General features: G+C 47.6%; 1 protein-coding gene across 2 annotated transcripts in view; it reads right to left on the minus strand.

The window, feature by feature from the left end:
* The window catches only part of LOC115458757 (centromere protein J-like), a 170,513-nt gene extending 166,930 nt beyond the window's left edge, over window positions 1-3,583 (minus strand). The window contains exon 1 of one of the 2 annotated variants that reach the window (XM_030188570.1): window positions 3,519-3,583. The gene's annotated coding sequence lies outside the window, so the exon portion shown is untranslated. Of the gene's footprint in view, window positions 1-3,404; window positions 3,429-3,518 lie in introns of those variants that run through there. The other variant, XM_030188569.1, reaches the window with a different exon arrangement.
* Window positions 3,584-16,417: the final 12,834 nt, after the last annotated feature.

Below are 16,417 nucleotides of genomic sequence, written 5' to 3' on the forward strand. Positions count from 1 at the left end.
AAGGGAAAAAGCAGCCGAATAAAAGAGAGAGGCAAGCACAACCGGAGCCCATGCCTAAAAACTGCATACCAAGCACCATAAAAAAAATTAAAAAAAAACTTAAAAGCACGCAAAAAAAAAAAAAGAAAGAAAACAAAAATACAGGGAAAGACTGAAAAAGAAAAACAGGGAAGGCACAAAAAAAAAAAAAAATCACAGCCAGCATGGAGCAGGAGAAAATGGCATCCTTTCCTAACAGTGGGAAAAAAGTAACTGCAGGACCCGCTCTCCCGCAGCGAGCAGGAAGGCATTCACACATGCGCGATGGGAGTGCTGCACAAGCTCAAAGACATTTTAAACTGTCTATAATCTTCGGACGAGGTACTGCAGATTGCGATACCCACACAAGAGAGATTATAGCTTGCTTGTCCTCAGAGGATGCTATTTAACTATTCCATCCCTCCCAATTGGTTCTTCTCTAAACTGAAGAGCCGTAATCTGTTTAACCTTTATTCTTAAGGACACACACACACAAAAGAGTAAACAGAATAAACCTAGGAGGAAAAATTGCTATATCCACAACAAACCTCCAAATAAAGAAAAGTATGTATATATGAAACTTATACAGAAATTCCCAATACATTTATATAACAAGATTTTTTTGCTCATAACCTTTGACAGTATGAAAAACTTCAATGGGATTCATTATAAAACTTTGTTGCTCATGTGGACTGAGGAATAAAATTACAGCTCTTTCAGACGAAGAATAGAAATTGGACTGTAATCCAGATTGCTCATCATAACTCACAAGCACCTTATATTTTCATCAGAAAAATTTTTTTTTTTTTGTTTCAATTTTGATTCTTTTCAATAAATAACTTGGACAGATACAAGAATTACAAATATGAGAGATGGCTGTGTGTGACACTGTATGGTGCCAACACCATCCTTGCTCCCCTGTTTACTAAGCTGCGCTAGCGGCTGCTGTGTGCAAATGCCGGCACAGCCCATTCACTTTGAATGGGATGTATCAACACTGCTGCGTGGCTTAGTAAACAGGGGGACTGGTTATAAGAACAAAAAATCTTTATATAAGTGTATTGTGAATTTCTGTATAAGTTATATAAGCATACTTTCCCTTATTTGGAGGTTGGTTTGTTGTAGGTTATTAAGGAGTCATTCATCCCTTTTATTATTTTTAATCACCCTTCTCTGCATACATGGTCAAAATCTAAGCAGTTTGATATTCTTCCTTTTATTCATCACTCATTTCTGACTGATTTTTAACATTCTACTTGATTTTTTGATTATTGTAGCAAACTGAATTTAGGATTTCAGCATATTGCCCCTTTTATTATTTTTGTTGCCCTTGTAATGCTATCACGCTTTTCTTGAAATGGGGCAAACAAAACTACAGTACACTTGGTATTCACAATGCGCTTGCAGCATACATTATTACATGCTTCTCTTTTAGGACCCGATGCACAAAGCTTACCGAACTGGGAACTTTTGCTTTAGACTGGTTGTAGCTAGTCTAAAGCAAACAACATTAAGTGAGTAATACACAAAGGGGTTTTTTGTGGCTCTAACGTGTGCCATTAATAGCCACCAAGAACCTCATGCAACTACATTCTAATTAGTTTATCAGACAATACACAACTCCAGAGCACCTAGCTTTAACGAGATAATTTTATGGCTGCTCTGGAGCTGGCGGAGAGAAGGGAAGCACAAGCTGGTAGCTGTAAAGGCTTCCAGCGTGTGCTCTCTACTTCTCTGCTCCCAACCCTCACCCTGGCAATCCCCACTCCCCCCATTTTGAAGATTCCCTAAATATATCGGGCAGGGGCTGGGCACCACCATTTTTGAAGCAGCAGGGCCCGAAGCAGGAGGGAGGGGTTGCTCCTGCCTAGAACTTTATAAGATAGAAGCAGGAGAGAAGAGAGGGGAGATCACTAGACCACTAAGGTAGATCTTTGCGGGGGTGCAGGGGAGCCGGGTCCACTGGCGCACCAGGGTGATTTTGCTAGGGGGACTGGGGGTGTGGACCACAAGGGAATTGTTTCAGGGGGGTCAGAATGGGGATAGTTTGGAGGGGGAGGTGGTGGACTCCCCCTTGGATGTTTTTCAAGTTTGGGGGGTTCACTAGACCCCCCACCCAAGGAAAGTCTCAAGTTTAGAGAGGGTAAGGGGTCCACTGGCCCACCAGGTGCTTTTTGTGTTGGGGGGTCAGAGGTGGTCCACTAGACCATCAGGGATTTTTATGCTTTGAGTCACAAACAGCAACTGATGCACAAAGGGGGATTCATGCATCTCATTTGCATGCAATCTCTTTTGTGCATCGGTCCCTGTTTGCAATTCGGTAAGTTTTATCAAGGCAGCCATATTTTATGGCTGCCTTTGTGCACTGGGCATTCTATTGTTTTTGAGTACCACCACACTAAGTATCAAATTATATATCATCAAATTTTATACTACTTTTCTGGAACAATCCATTCAGAGCCAAACACAACTGATAAAGAAAAAACAAATGCAAATTCACTATTTAATACCCATTATGCAGTAACAAAGCAGTTTTAATCCATTCATGTTACAAATGCAGGGGTAAAATAAAGATCCAAAAGATCTCATTCTGCAAAAGCGTAGGATAAAGGGAAATAGTTTGTAGTTGAAAGTAGTTTTTAAGATGCATTGACCCCTAATGGCAACCCCCCCCCCCCCCCCCCCCCCCGACTACTACTAGGAGTCCCAGATGCCCATTTTGAACCCATCATCAGAAGGAACAGGCTGTGACTCACTCCATCTCCAACCCCAATACAACCCCTGGGATACCACAGGTTTAGTCACTCCAGCAGGAAATTAAGGTGCAATGAAAGCCCAACTTTTACATCACATTAATAATTCTCCCCTTAACATGTAGTGTGCTCAGAACAAACCAATATATACGTTTAGAATTTGGAACGTCCCACTACAAACTACTTCTCAACCAAACATTCTTTGTTTAATTAAAAACATTTTGTTACACTTTGATGCAATTTCTCAGCGAGGTCCAATGACCTCAACTGACATAAAAAAATTACTGTACAATTTAAACTAAATCTTTTAACCCACTTTTTGCATTACCAAAAAAAAAAAAAAAAAGCTGATAATGGCCGATCAGCCTATTATTACAGTGTACAATTGCACCTGGATTTTTAAAGGCTTTTCGCCTTACACACATAACGCGAGAAACGTCTCAGTGAATCAAGCGTAGCTACCTACAGATCAAAAACAACACAACCCACTTAAAAAGGAACAAGGCAAGAAGAACAATGTGCAGACATTTTACAGAGCAACAGGAAAGCCAATAACGCCAGTGAGGGCTGAATGACTATGAAAGTAAAGTGGAAATCACGTTACCAGGGATACCAAGTCACACCCTTACATACATTTTAGGACCAGTCTTCCCTCCCCATCTACCATCTCTCTCTTTCTCTCCCCGATCTAGGATGCCCCCCCCCCTTCCCTGTCCGCGATAAGGCACCCCCACCCTCTTATCCTACCGTCAAACTGACACCAGCCGTGAGTAGTGATTACCCACCACCAGCCCCAACTTCCTTGCTTTAGAGCGCTACCATCCCAGTATTCATGCAACGTCTCTCCTTCGAATGTCCCGCCTCACCGGAATCAGGAAATTGCGTCAGATGAGGGCAGGAGCCACCCGGAGGACGCTGTAGATTGAAAGAATTGCGCACCAGAAGCAGAACCTGAAGAGAGCGAGATCCATTCTTGACTCTGGAGAACGGGGTGATTTACTGGAATGGAAGTAATTCCTTTGGGTCATGTGGGAATATACGAGCCTCTCAGTGACCAACTACATATGCAGGGTCCTTCCTTCAGTAATTCAGCGCAGCAATTGCTCTCTACCCGGGCTAAGGCAGACAAGGACTTTTAATAAAATATGAGATAGCAGGAACGTGCTTGGCCCATTATCTGGGCTGAAGCCAGTAGGCGGAGCTTGCCGCCATATTGAGTTACCCAAGGCAATAGAAATCAAACAAAATAGAACATGGAAAAGAAAATAAGATGATACCTTTTTTTATTAGACATAACTTAATACATTTCTTGATTGGCTTTCGAAGGTTGCCCTTTTTTGTCAGATCGGAAATAAGCAAATGTGGTAGCAGATGTATATATAAGTGAAACATCCAAGCATTTCTTTGACAGTCTGATAGGGTGGGGGTGGGTAGGAGGTGTGCATGGGGACATCAAAGCATTTCATTGATAGTCTTGGAATAAACTCCCTGAGCCCATATGCCAAGCCCCCTCCCTGCTCATCTTCAAATCCTTGCTTAAAGCCCACCTGTTCAATGTCGCTTTCGGCACCTAACCATTGTACCTCTATCTGTGAGAAATCCAAATTGCCCCAATTTGATTTACTGCATTTTTGTCCATAGATTGTAAGCTCCTTTGAGCAGGGACTGTCCTTCTTTGTTAAATTGTACAGCGCTACGTAACCCTGGCAGCGCTTTAGAAATGTTAAATAGTAGTAGTAGTAGATAGTCTAACAGGATGGGTGTGGGTAGGTGAGAGGGGGGTGATAAACAGAGAAATACAACTTCCATATCATCAAGCTGATCAATCCATAGACTGGTGGGTTGTGTCCATCTACCAGCAGGTGGAGATAGAGAGCAAACTTTTGCCTCCCTATATGTGGTCATGTGCTGCCGGAAACTCCCCAGTATGTTCTCTATCTCAGCAGGTGGTGGTCACACACAGCAGCAGCTCTGGCTAGGCCTCCAAGCCTAATCCTTAGGTTTTGTTGAGGCCTGGGGTTGAGGGCTCTTTTGAGCAAGTGCAAACCTGGTGGTGCCAGGTCCCTCCTTTTCTCCCCCCTCCCGCTGGCTCCGTTAAAAAAAAAAAAAAAATTTTAAACGTCCTTAAAGGCGTTTATTTCGACGTTTATTTAAACGTTCATTGCAGCTACTCACTGGGACACCAGTTCGTTACAGCTCGGAGCGGCAAGCAGGTAATTTTACCTTTTTATAGCGGGCAGGGGGTTCCCCGATTCTTCTCCTCGTGGCATATGGCGTCGGAGGGCGAGGGCGCAAAGGGTCGCTCCCCGGATCGCTGGAGCGCTTCTAGAGGGGATGCGGGGGTTTTACAGCCTGATTCGCCCTTGATGGGTGACAGTTTAGTGACCGATGAATGTCCCGGTCCTTCCTCCGGCGTGGCGGTTTTTCCCGCCATAAACGCCCATCCCCCGCTCCTCGCCTCCGCCATCTTGGCCGGCCACGCGGCTCGGACGGCTTCTTCGTGGGCCGCCCTTGAGGTTGGAGACATTAATGCCATGAACGCCCTTAATTTGGGCGACGGCACAAAAGCGGCTAAAGTTAAGCGCCGTTCTTCCCGCGCGGCTCCTTCGCGGAGTTTCACACCGGACGCCATTTTGGATGTGCAGCATGTCTCTCCCCCGCTATTGCGAGCGCCGGTTGAGAGTGCGTCTAGGGCTGTTGCCCAGGCTGCAGAAGTGCACAGTCTGGGGGGTTTCTCCCCCGAGTTTGTTTTGCTGCTGCATCAGGCTTTCCTCATGCAAAACGCTGCCCCTGCTCCCTCGTCTGGTAAAGAGGTTGAGGTTCCCAGAGGTAACGCCCTCGGGTTGATTCCCAGGCCTTGGAGGACTTTGTCTCCTCCGATGTAGATGAGGGCAGCGTGTCTGAGGTCTCCCAACGGTCCTTTGCGGATTCCTTGGAGGAGATAGATCCCCGCTCGGATGGAGCGGATGACCCCTCTGCAGCGCGGCTTTTTAGCCCAGAGGATTTGCCCAACCTGTTGTTACAGGCCATGGACACTTTGAAGATTTCCTCTCCGGAGGACGTCTCTCCCTCAGCCCCTGTTGGCTCTGCCATTATGCTGGGGACGAAGCGCCCGCCTAGAACCTTCCACGTGCATGATGCCATGCACACCTTAATTTCGGCTCAATGGGATGTCCCGGAAGCGAGCCTTAAAGTGGCTAGGGCTATGTCCCGCCTCTATCCTTTGGCTGTGAGTGAACGTGAGGCCTATCTGTGGCCTACCGTGGATTCTTTAATCACTGCGGTGACTAAGAAAACGGCTTTGCCGGTGGAAGGTGGCACGGCCCTGAAGGACGCCCAAGACAGAAGATTGGAGGCGGCCTTAAGGTCGTCCTTTGAGGCGGCTGCTTTAAGTTTGCAGGCCTCAGTTTGCGGCTCCTATGTGGCCAGGGCGTGCCTGACTATGGTGCAGCGGGCTTCCCCCTCGGATCATTCCTTGAGGGCTGATTGGCCGGCCCTGGAATCGGGCTTAGCCTATTTGGCAGACTTGCTGTATGATGTCTTGAGGGCCTCAGCTAAAGGTATGGCTCAGACAATCTCTGCGCGGCGGTGGCTTTGGCTGAAACATTGGTCTGCTGACCACGCCTCTAAATCCCGCCTGGCTGGATTGCCTTTTAAAGGCAAGCTGCTCTTTGGGGTCGAGCTGGACAAAATCGTGACCGATCTCGGCACGTCTAAGGGCAAGAAATTACCAGAGGTCAGGGCTCGGGCTAGTACTCGTCCCGGTACCTTCAGAGGACGGTTGCAGGAAGCCCGTCGGTACCGCCCGGGCAAGTCGGGCTCCTCTGCCCCTTCTTCCTTCAAGAGGAATTTCTCCCCCAAGCAGCATTCCTTTCGCAGAGACCGCCGTCCCGGAGGTGCTCCCTCCGGTCCTCCCCCAGGGTCTCGTACCCAATGACGGGGCCTTGGTCCACGCCCCAGTGCAGATTGGAGGACGGCTGTCCTCGTTTCTGGGCGAGTGGACCACAATAACTTCAGACGCGTGGGTGCTGGAAGTCATCAGAGACGGCTACAAGCTAGAGTTCTGCCGACCCTTAAAAGACGGGTTCGTACTCTCTCCCTGCAAGTCTCCGGTCAAAGCTGTGGCAGTGCAGCAGACCTTGGACAATCTGATCCGCCTGGGCGCGGTCGTTCCGGTGCCAGAAAGTCAGCTTGGCAAGGGACGTTACTCCATTTACTTTGTGGTACCAAAGAAAGGAGGTTCTGTCCGGCCTATCCTCGACCTCAAAGGGGTCAATCGGGCCTTGAAAGTGTGGCACTTTCGCATGGAGACTCTCCGGTCTGTTATAGCGGCAGTGAAGGCAGGAGAGTTCCTGGCATCCTTGGACATCAAGGAAGCGTACCTGCATATTCCCATCTGGCCTCCTCATCAACGCTTTCTGCGTTTTGCAGTCCTGGGACGACACTTCCAGTTCAGAGCCCTCCCATTCGGGTTGGCTACTGCTCCGCGGACCTTTTCCAAAGTAATGTTGGTCATCGCGGCCTTCCTACGAAAGGAAGGGGTACAAGTCCATCCTTATCTGGACGACTGGTTGATCCGAGCCCCCTCTTATGCAGAGTGCGGCAAAGCTGTGAACCGGGTAGTTGCTCTTTTGAGCTCCCTGGGATGGATCATCAACTGGGAGTAGAGCCAGCTGCGCCCGACTCAGTCCCTGGAGTACCTGGGAGTTCGATTCGACACCCAAGTGGGCAGAGTGTTCCTGCCAGACAATCGGATTGTCAAACTTCAGGCTCAAGTGGACCAGTTCCTAGTAGCCTCTCCTCCTCGGGCTTGGGACTATGTGCAGCTGTTGGGCTCTATGACGGCCACGATGGAAGTAGTGCCCTGGGCCAGGGCTCATATGAGACCACTTCAACAATCTTTGCTGCGGCGCTGGACTCCGATGTCGGAGGATTATGCTGTGCGCCTTCCCTTTGACCCAGCAGTGCGCAAGGCGCTGAGCTGGTGGATGCAGACAGACAAGTTGTCTGCGGGAATGCCTCTGGTGACCCCAGAGTGGATTGTCGTCACGACGGACGCCTCTTTGTCGGGCTGGGGAGCCCACTGCTTGGGAAGGACAGCGCAGGGGCTCTGGTCTCCTGCAGAGGCAAAGTGGTCTATCAACCTCCTGGAACTCAGAGCCATTCGGTTGGCGCTTTTGGAGTTCATCCCGGTACTGGTGTTGAAGCCTGTACGGGTCCTGTCAGACAATGCCACGGCTGTGGCCTATGTCAACCGCCAGGGAGGTACCAAGAGCGCCCCTCTAGCCAAGGAGGCTATGAATCTTTGCCAGTGGGCGGAAGCGAACCTGGAGCAGCTTTCAGCGGCCCACATTGCCGGAGTCATGAATGTCAAGGCGGTCTTTCTCAGTCGCCATACCTTGGAGCCCGGAGAGTGGCAACTATCTGCTCAGGCGTTCTTGGACATCACGAAGCGCTGGGGCCAGCCGAGCCTAGATCTGATGGCGTCATCGGCCAATTGCCAAGTGCCGCGCTTTTTCAGCAGAGGACAGGACCCTCGATCCCTGGGAGTAGATGCTCTTCTCCAACAGTGGCCGACACAAGAGCTCCTCTATGTGTTCCCGCCCTGGCCCATGTTGGGCAGGGTGCTAGACCGGGTGGCAAAGCATCCCGGCAGGGTAATCCTGGTGGGTCCGGATTGGCCCAGACGTCCCTGGTATGCGGACTTGATCAGGCTCTCAGTCGACGATCCTCTGCGGCTGTCAGTGGAGCAGGGCCTGTTACATCAGGGTCCCGTGGTGATGGAGGATCCCTCCCCCTTTGGTCTTACGGCCTGGCTATTGAGCGGCAGCGTCTGAGGAAGAAGGGCTTCTCAGACAAGGTCATCGCCACTATGCTAAGAGCGAGGAAGCGCTCTACTTCTACTGCTTACGCCAGGGTTTGGCGTATCTTTGCAGCGTGGTGTGAAGCAGGCTCACTTTCTCCCTTCACTGCTCCAATTTCTTCAGTGTTGGCGTTCCTGCAAGAAGGTCTGGAGGAAGGCCTGTCGCTCAGTTCCCTTAAAGTCCAGGTAGCGGCTCTGGCTTGCTTCAGGGGCCGCCTGAAGGGTGCTTCCCTGGCTTCGCAGCCAGATGTGGTGCGCTTTCTCAAGGGAGTTAATCACCTGCGCCCTCCTCTGCACTCAGTGGTGCCTGCGTGGAATCTCAACCTGGTGCTAAGAGCATTGCAGAAGCCACCTTTTGAACCCTTGTCAAGGGCATCTCTGAAAGACCTGACGTGGAAAGCAGTCTTTTTGGTGGCTATCACTTCAGCCAGAAGAGTTTCCGAGCTCCAGGCGCTCTCATGTCGAGAGCCTTTTCTGCAGTTCACTGAGGCAGGAGTGACTATTCGCACAGTGCCTTCCTTTCTGCCCAAGATTGTTTCTCGCTTCCATGTGAATCAGCAGCTCTGTCTCCCTTCCTTTCGTAGGGAGGACTACCCAGAGGAGTACTCTGCTCTTAAATATCTGGATGTGAGGCGAGTCATCATCAGATACTTGGAAGTGACCAATGATTTCCGGAAATCGGATCATCTGTTTGTCCTGTTTGCAGGTCCTCGTAAGGGTCTGCAGGCTGCTAAGCCTACAGTGGCAAGATGGGTCAAGGAAGCCATTGCAGCGGCTTATGTGGCCGCAAGGAAGGTGCCGCCTATCCAGCTGAAGGCTCACTCCACGAGAGCTCAGGCGGCCTCGATGGCAGAGGCCGGATCCGTCTCCTTGGAAGAGATATGCAAGGCGGCAACTTGGGCTTCGGCTCATACATTCTCCAAGCATTACCGTTTGACGGTGGCTGCACGGGCAGAGGCCCGGTTTGGAGCTTCAGTGTTGAGGTCAGGGATTTCAATGTCCCGCCCTGGGTGAGTACTGCTTCGGTACATCCCACCAGTCTATGGATTGATCAGCTTGATGATATGGAAGGTAAAATTATGTATAATCATACCTGATAATTTTCTTTCCATTAATCATAGCTGATCAATCCATAGCCCCTCCCAGATATCTGTACTGTTTTTATTCTGGTTGCATTTCAGGTTCAAGTTTAGTCTTCAGTTACTTCAGAAAGACTTCGTGTTCAAGTTTTTTCACTTGGATTCTTCAAGAGTTGAGACGAGTTTGTGTTACAGTGAGCTGCTGCATTCCTCTCCCCCCGGTTTTACGGGGCTGGATTGAGACATAAATTCTGCCGGCACTCCCTCCCGCTTCGTGCGGCTGTAGGGCAGCTTTGTACCCCTCCCGCTTCGGCGGTGTTAGGGTCAGTCAGCTCCTCCCGCGGTTGCAGGATAAGCCAGATCCCCCCGCATCGGCGGGTGTGGTGTCCCTCCCCCGCTCCGCGGGGATGAGCTGGACGGATTCCCCTCCCCCACTTGTGTGGGGATGAGCTGGGTTAATTCCCCTCCCCCGTTTCGGCGGTGGTGAGCTGGGCAGAGTGTCCCTTCGTGGGTGTAATTCTCTAAGTGCTGAGTCCTGCGGATGGAGCTTTGATATCGACATACTGAGGAGTTTCCGGCAGCACATGACCACATATAGGGAGGCAAAAGTTTGCTCTCTATCTCCACCTGCTGGTAGATGGACACAACCCACCAGTCTATGGATTGATCAGCTACAGTGGGGGAAATAAGTATTTGATCCCTTGCTGATTTTGTAAGTGTGCCCACTGACAAAGACATGAGCAGCCCATAATTGAAGGGTAGGTTATTGGTAACAGTGAGAGATAGCACATCACAAATTAAATCCGGAAAATCACATTGTGGAAAGTATATGAATTTATTTGCATTCTGCAGAGGGAAATAAGTATTTGATCCCTCTCGCAAACAAGACCTAATACTTGGTGGCAAAACCCTTGTTGGCAAGCACAGCGGTCAGACGTCTTCTGTAGTTGATGATGAGGTTTGCACACATGTCAGGAGGAATTTTGGTCCACTCCTCTTTGCAGATCATCTCTAAATCATTAAGAGTTCTGGGCTGTCGCTTGGCAACTCGCAGCTTCAGCTCCCTCCATAAGTTTTCAATGGGATTAAGGTCTGGTGACTGGCTAGGCCACTCCATGACCCTAATGTGCTTCTTCCTGAGCCACTCCTTTGTTGCCTTGGCTGTATGTTTTGGGTCATTGTCGTGCTGGAAGACCCAGCCACGACCCATTTTTAAGACCCTGGCGGAGGGAAGGAGGTTGTCACTCAGAATTGTACGGTACATGGCCCCATCCATTCTCCCATTGATGCGGTGAAGTAGTCCTGTGCCCTTAGCAGAGAAACACCCCCAAAACATAACATTTCCACCTCCATGCTTGACAGTGGGGACGGTGTTCTTTGGGTCATAGGCAGCATTTCTCTTCCTCCAAACACGGCGAGTTGAGTTCATGCCAAAGAGCTCAATTTTTGTCTCATCTGACCACAGCACCTTCTCCCAATCACTCTCGGCATCATCCAGGTGTTCACTGGCAAACTTCAGACGGGCCGTCACATGTGCCTTCCGGAGCAGGGGGACCTTGCGGGCACTGCAGGATTGCAATCCGTTATGTCGTAATGTGTTACCAATGGTTTTCGTGGTGACAGTGGTCCCAGCTGCCTTGAGATCATTGACAAGTTCCCCCCTTGTAGTTGTAGGCTGATTTCTAACCTTCCTCATGATCAAGGATACCCCACGAGGTGAGATTTTGCGTGGAGCCCCAGATCTTTGTCGATTGACAGTCATTTTGTAGTTCTTCCATTTTCTTACTATGGCACCAACAGTTGTCTCCTTCTCGCCCAGCGTCTTACTGATGGTTTTGTAGCCCATTCCAGCCTTGTGCAGGTGTATGATCTTGTCCCTGACATCCTTAGACAGCTCCTTGCTCTTGGCCATTTTGTAGAGGTTAGAGTCTGACTGATTCACTGAGTCTGTGGACAGGTGTCTTTCATACAGGTGACCATTGCCGACAGCTGTCTGTCATGCAGGTAACGAGTTGATTTGGAGCATCTACCTGGTCTGTAGGGGCCAGATCTCTTACTGGTTGGTGGGGGATCAAATACTTATTTCCCTCTGCAGAATGCAAATAAATTCATATACTTTCCACAATGTGATTTTCCGGATTTAATTTGTGATGTGCTATCTCTCACTGTTACCAATAACCTACCCTTCAATTATGGGCTGCTCATGTCTTTGTCAGTGGGCACACTTACAAAATCAGCAAGGGATCAAATACTTATTTCCCCCACTGTATGATTAATGGAAAGAAAATTATCAGGTATGATTATACATAATTTTACCTTTATGGTTTATAATGGGCTGGGAAACCCAGATCCAATAAAAAAAAAAAAAGGTATCATCTTATTTTCTTTTTCATGTTTTATTTTGTTTGATTTCTATGGATAACCTTTAAGAGTGGACTAACACGGCTACCACACCTCTCTACCCAAGGCAATAGCAAACGTGATTTTTTTGCATTCTTTCCGTTAGGAGGGGATAGTGGGAATTGGAGAGTTTTCCAGAGGTCTGTGAAGGAGGTGAAGGGTTATATGAAAAATGTTTGACGTTGCTCAACAGCTTCATTATTTCCAATGCTGTATTGTAGATTTGTGCTGTGCTATATGCCTTTAGTTTTTTTTTATGTCAATAAAGATATTTCTTCACAAAAACACTAGCAAACTCCTCGTATGACTGCCTATTTGTAGCACATCTGTAAAAAGTCTAAAGCTGTTCCACTTGGCTAGGCGCTGTCTTAAAAAGCACAGGATAAATTATTTTATTTTAAAGCTTCCATTGTGTGTGTATGTATACATATGTATATGTAGGCGCATATCTCGACATCAGTGCTGTCATCAGCTGTTTGTAGATCATAATCAATAGCTACGTAGTGATGAAACGCCTCTTCAGTAACACCGGCTGGGATGTCAATAGCCTGTTCATCTGGCGCGTTTGCAACAGCTGCATCTGTTTCGTCCCTCTCCACATCCTTAAGAATGCTTGACTGCTTGTAGCAGTTCACAATGGTTGCCTGTGTAATATGATTCCAGGCTTCTTTCTGCATATGTAGGGAATCCAACATTGACAGATCACGAGCCAGTTCAACAGCACGTTTATCCTTGCCAGTCTAGTCATCCATAACGCTCATCAGACGACGTAGCACGAGAGCCCGATAATGTTTTTTGAAATTGGCTATTATGCCCTGATCCATAGATTGGATCAGAGAGGTAGTGTTTGGTGGCAGGAAGACTACCTTAATGTTAGACAGCCTGACATCATCACTGTGTGCAGCACAATTATCACAAAGCAACAAATCTGACACTTTTGTGCCCGCATTCTAGTGTCTAACTTCTTTAGCCGCTGCCTCCAAATTTCCCCAGTCATCCATGAATCTGCGTTAGCCTCGAATGACACAGGAAGTCGCTTAACTTTCTTGAAGCAACGGAGCTGTTTGCTCTTTCCAATGACAAGTGGTTCCAACTTCTCACTCCCATCCATATTGCACATTAAATCATATCTTCACTTCATCTCTTCTGTAGAAGTTTACATTTTAGATATACAAATGGATTATTCTGTTTCAAGCATGTTTCAGTGACAACTGGTTTTATAAGTCAAAATAATAATAAATATTTTGTTTCATGCAGATCTCATTTGTTTCAACATAATTAAATGGCCTATAAGACCTATAAGATGCTGGACAGAAGGGGGTGAGAGAAAGAAGATACTGTTAAGAGGAGTGGAAATAAAGATAGAGGGTGCTGTACAGAAGGGAGGAAATAGAATGAGAAGGAGAATTAGAACGAGAAAGGGCTGGAAGAGGGGAGAGTTAGCAAAACAACAAAAATCAGTAACAGGATGAAGAATGGGATGGTTGGGGTGAGGGAAATTATGTATACTAAGAACAAATTAAGTCTGAGCAGATTGAGAGACAGAAAACTACATTAAGGAAAGCTGAAGGGAAAAGATCAAAGTCAGAGATGGATCTATGAGAAGTGAAGAACTACTACTACTATTTAGCATTTCTATAGCGCTACAAGAAGACAGAAAGGGAGAAAAGTAGGAGATGAACTGGAGATCTTGTAAAGAAAGTTAAGATAGAGGGAAGCAGAAATTGGAGATTGGGACATACATGGTTGGACAAAAACAAACAAAAAAAAAACAATCAGACAACAAAGGTAGAAAGAATAATTTTATTCTTAATTTAGTGAGTGGAAAATGTGAGCTTCACTGTAAATTTACACTGTTTTCTTTATAATTTGAAGAGAGCAAGGTGCTGTTTTTCTCTAGTGTTGCACTGCCTGCAGAGTGTGGCTTCTTGGGATTTAAGTTTAATTTTTGTCTATGTATCCACATTTTAAGTTTATGGTTGTTACTGTTTTCATCTCCACCACCTCTCGCAGGAGGGCATTCCAAGTATTCACCTGTCACGATGGTGACTGTTTCCTTGTCTATGCTCACCTCGCCCTCTGGTGGCCAGAACCGGTGGCTGCTATGGACTGTCACCCGTTCCAGACTTCAGCCGTGTCCGGTCCGGATCTTCCGGGCTGCCAGACTTGCTTCTCTTGTTTGTGCCTGAACAGCACCCGCAGCTGCTTTGTGATTCCTGCAGCTAAACTTCTGCAGCTGATGGGCTTTATTAATCACCTGGAAACTTCTGTGTTTGCCTTTACATTGTCTAAGGTCCCTGGTTTGTTTTGTGGCACTTCTGCCTAGTCTGGTTTCTTGTATAGTTCCTTGTCTGATTCTAGTTAGTCTGTGTGTACTTTAGCTTAGGTTTATTGCTTATTTCTTAGTCTTGTTTCTGGTTAGTATTCTTGGTCTAGTTTCTGTTTGTCTGTGTCTCTTGCTTAGTGGCTGCTCTGCGGCTTTCAGTCCTGTCTCTTGTCTGTCAGTATTTGTACCCTGTTTCAGTGGCTGCTTGGCAGCTTTCAGTTCCTGTCCTTTAGCTTGTTCCATTTCCTGCTTTGTGTAGTATTGTCTGTCTGTGAGTCCTAGCCCAGTTTCCTGCCTTGCTGTCCATGTATATTCCTTTCCCCTCTGACCCTCAGACTCTGTTCAGCCTAGTTGGTATCCAGTTCCTGCCCTGTCCGGTAAGTCCTGCCGGCCGCCTGCACCCAGGGGCTCAACTCCTGAGGAACGGCGGTCAAGTGCAGGTGAATTCTAGCTGTCCCTGTCAGAGTTCTGCCATGTCTCTGGTGTGGGGTGGTTTTGCTTGCCACTGCTGCTCCACGGCAGTGGCCCAAGGGCTCACGAACCTAGTTTCTGCTTTGGTGTTAGGTTTTCTAAGCAAGAAACTGGATTGTGAGCCCTTGGACCACTGCCGAGGAGCGGCAGTGGCAGGCAAAACCACCCCACACCAGAAGCAAGGCAGAACAGACGTACCAGCAAATCCAGGCTAGGTCTCTAGGCAGTCAGCCAGCAAACAGAAGACAGGTCCAGGCAAAGGTTCAAAAGGCAGGCGGCAAGCAAAGTCCAGGTCCAGGCAAAGGTTCAAAAGGCAGGTGGCAAGCAAAGCAAAGTCCAGGTCCAGGCAAAGGGTCAAAAGGCAGGCGGCAAGCAAAGTAAAGTCCAGGATCAGGCAAGGCTCAAAAGGCAGGAAACCAGCAAAAGCAGAATCGGGTCCAGACAAAGTCTCTCAGGCAGAAGTGCACAAGCACCCACGTACCAGGGCCTAAGGCAATGCAAAGGCAACCAGAAATGTTTCAAGATGGCTAATAAGCCCAGAAGCAGTTGAAACTCAGCTGCGGCAATCACCAGGCAGCTACGGGTGCTGTGCAGGCTCAAACAACACAAGCAAACCTGGCAGCCTGGAAGATCCGGATCGGACTAAGCTAAAATCTGGAACGAGTGATGGTCCATAGCAGCCACCCGCTCTGGCCACCAGAGGGCGAGGAAAGCACAGACGTAACATTTGGAAAACCTGACAGTTTCCTTTTTTTGTTATTTAATGTTGAGTAAAGCCATCTTTTTGGCATTGGTAAAATGCTCTCTATGTACTGTCGGTATTAGAAGCTAGGGAGGGTTGATTTGGGAAGGATATATTGAAAATGTATGTTTGTACCTGATAATTCTTTCCTTTAGTCACAGCAGATTAATCCAGAGATTTATGGGCTATAACCATCTACCAGCAGGTGGAGATAGTTCAGTTCAGTGCTCCTTGCTCAGGCAGTATTTATCATAACTAAGCAGAAGGAAACAGAATTCTAACATTTCTCCTTTCCCACAGGGAAAAACGTGACAAAGCAGGAACTGCAAAACATGTAAACCAATGACAACAGTCCACCTAAAATGTAAAAATGCAACAATACGTTCCAACAGAGAAGTAACTGATAGAAACTGCCGGAAAACAGGGTAGGGCCTCTAGATTAATTTGCTGTGAATAAAGGAAAGAAAAGTATCAGGTAAGACCAAGGAGGTTTAATAGACAGGAGTAGAAGTGAGCCAAGTAAGCAAGGAAGCCAATTTGGTTAATCTCTGTTTCCACACCCCTACGCAGCCGTCATTGCCATATACTCAAAACAAAGCAAGTAAACAAACAAACCTATGAGCTGCTGAATCCACGTTATCATTCTTTATTGTTGGTTCACCTGTAACAAGTCTAAAGCTGTTTCAGTTGGATAGGCTGTGCCTTAAAAGTGGAGGAGACAAGAAATAACAATTGAATATAATTCAAACAGCTTCAAAAATTATT

The sequence above is a fragment of the Microcaecilia unicolor genome, unplaced genomic scaffold (genome assembly GCF_901765095.1).
Source record: "Microcaecilia unicolor unplaced genomic scaffold, aMicUni1.1, whole genome shotgun sequence".
NCBI lineage: Eukaryota > Metazoa > Chordata > Amphibia > Gymnophiona > Siphonopidae > Microcaecilia > Microcaecilia unicolor.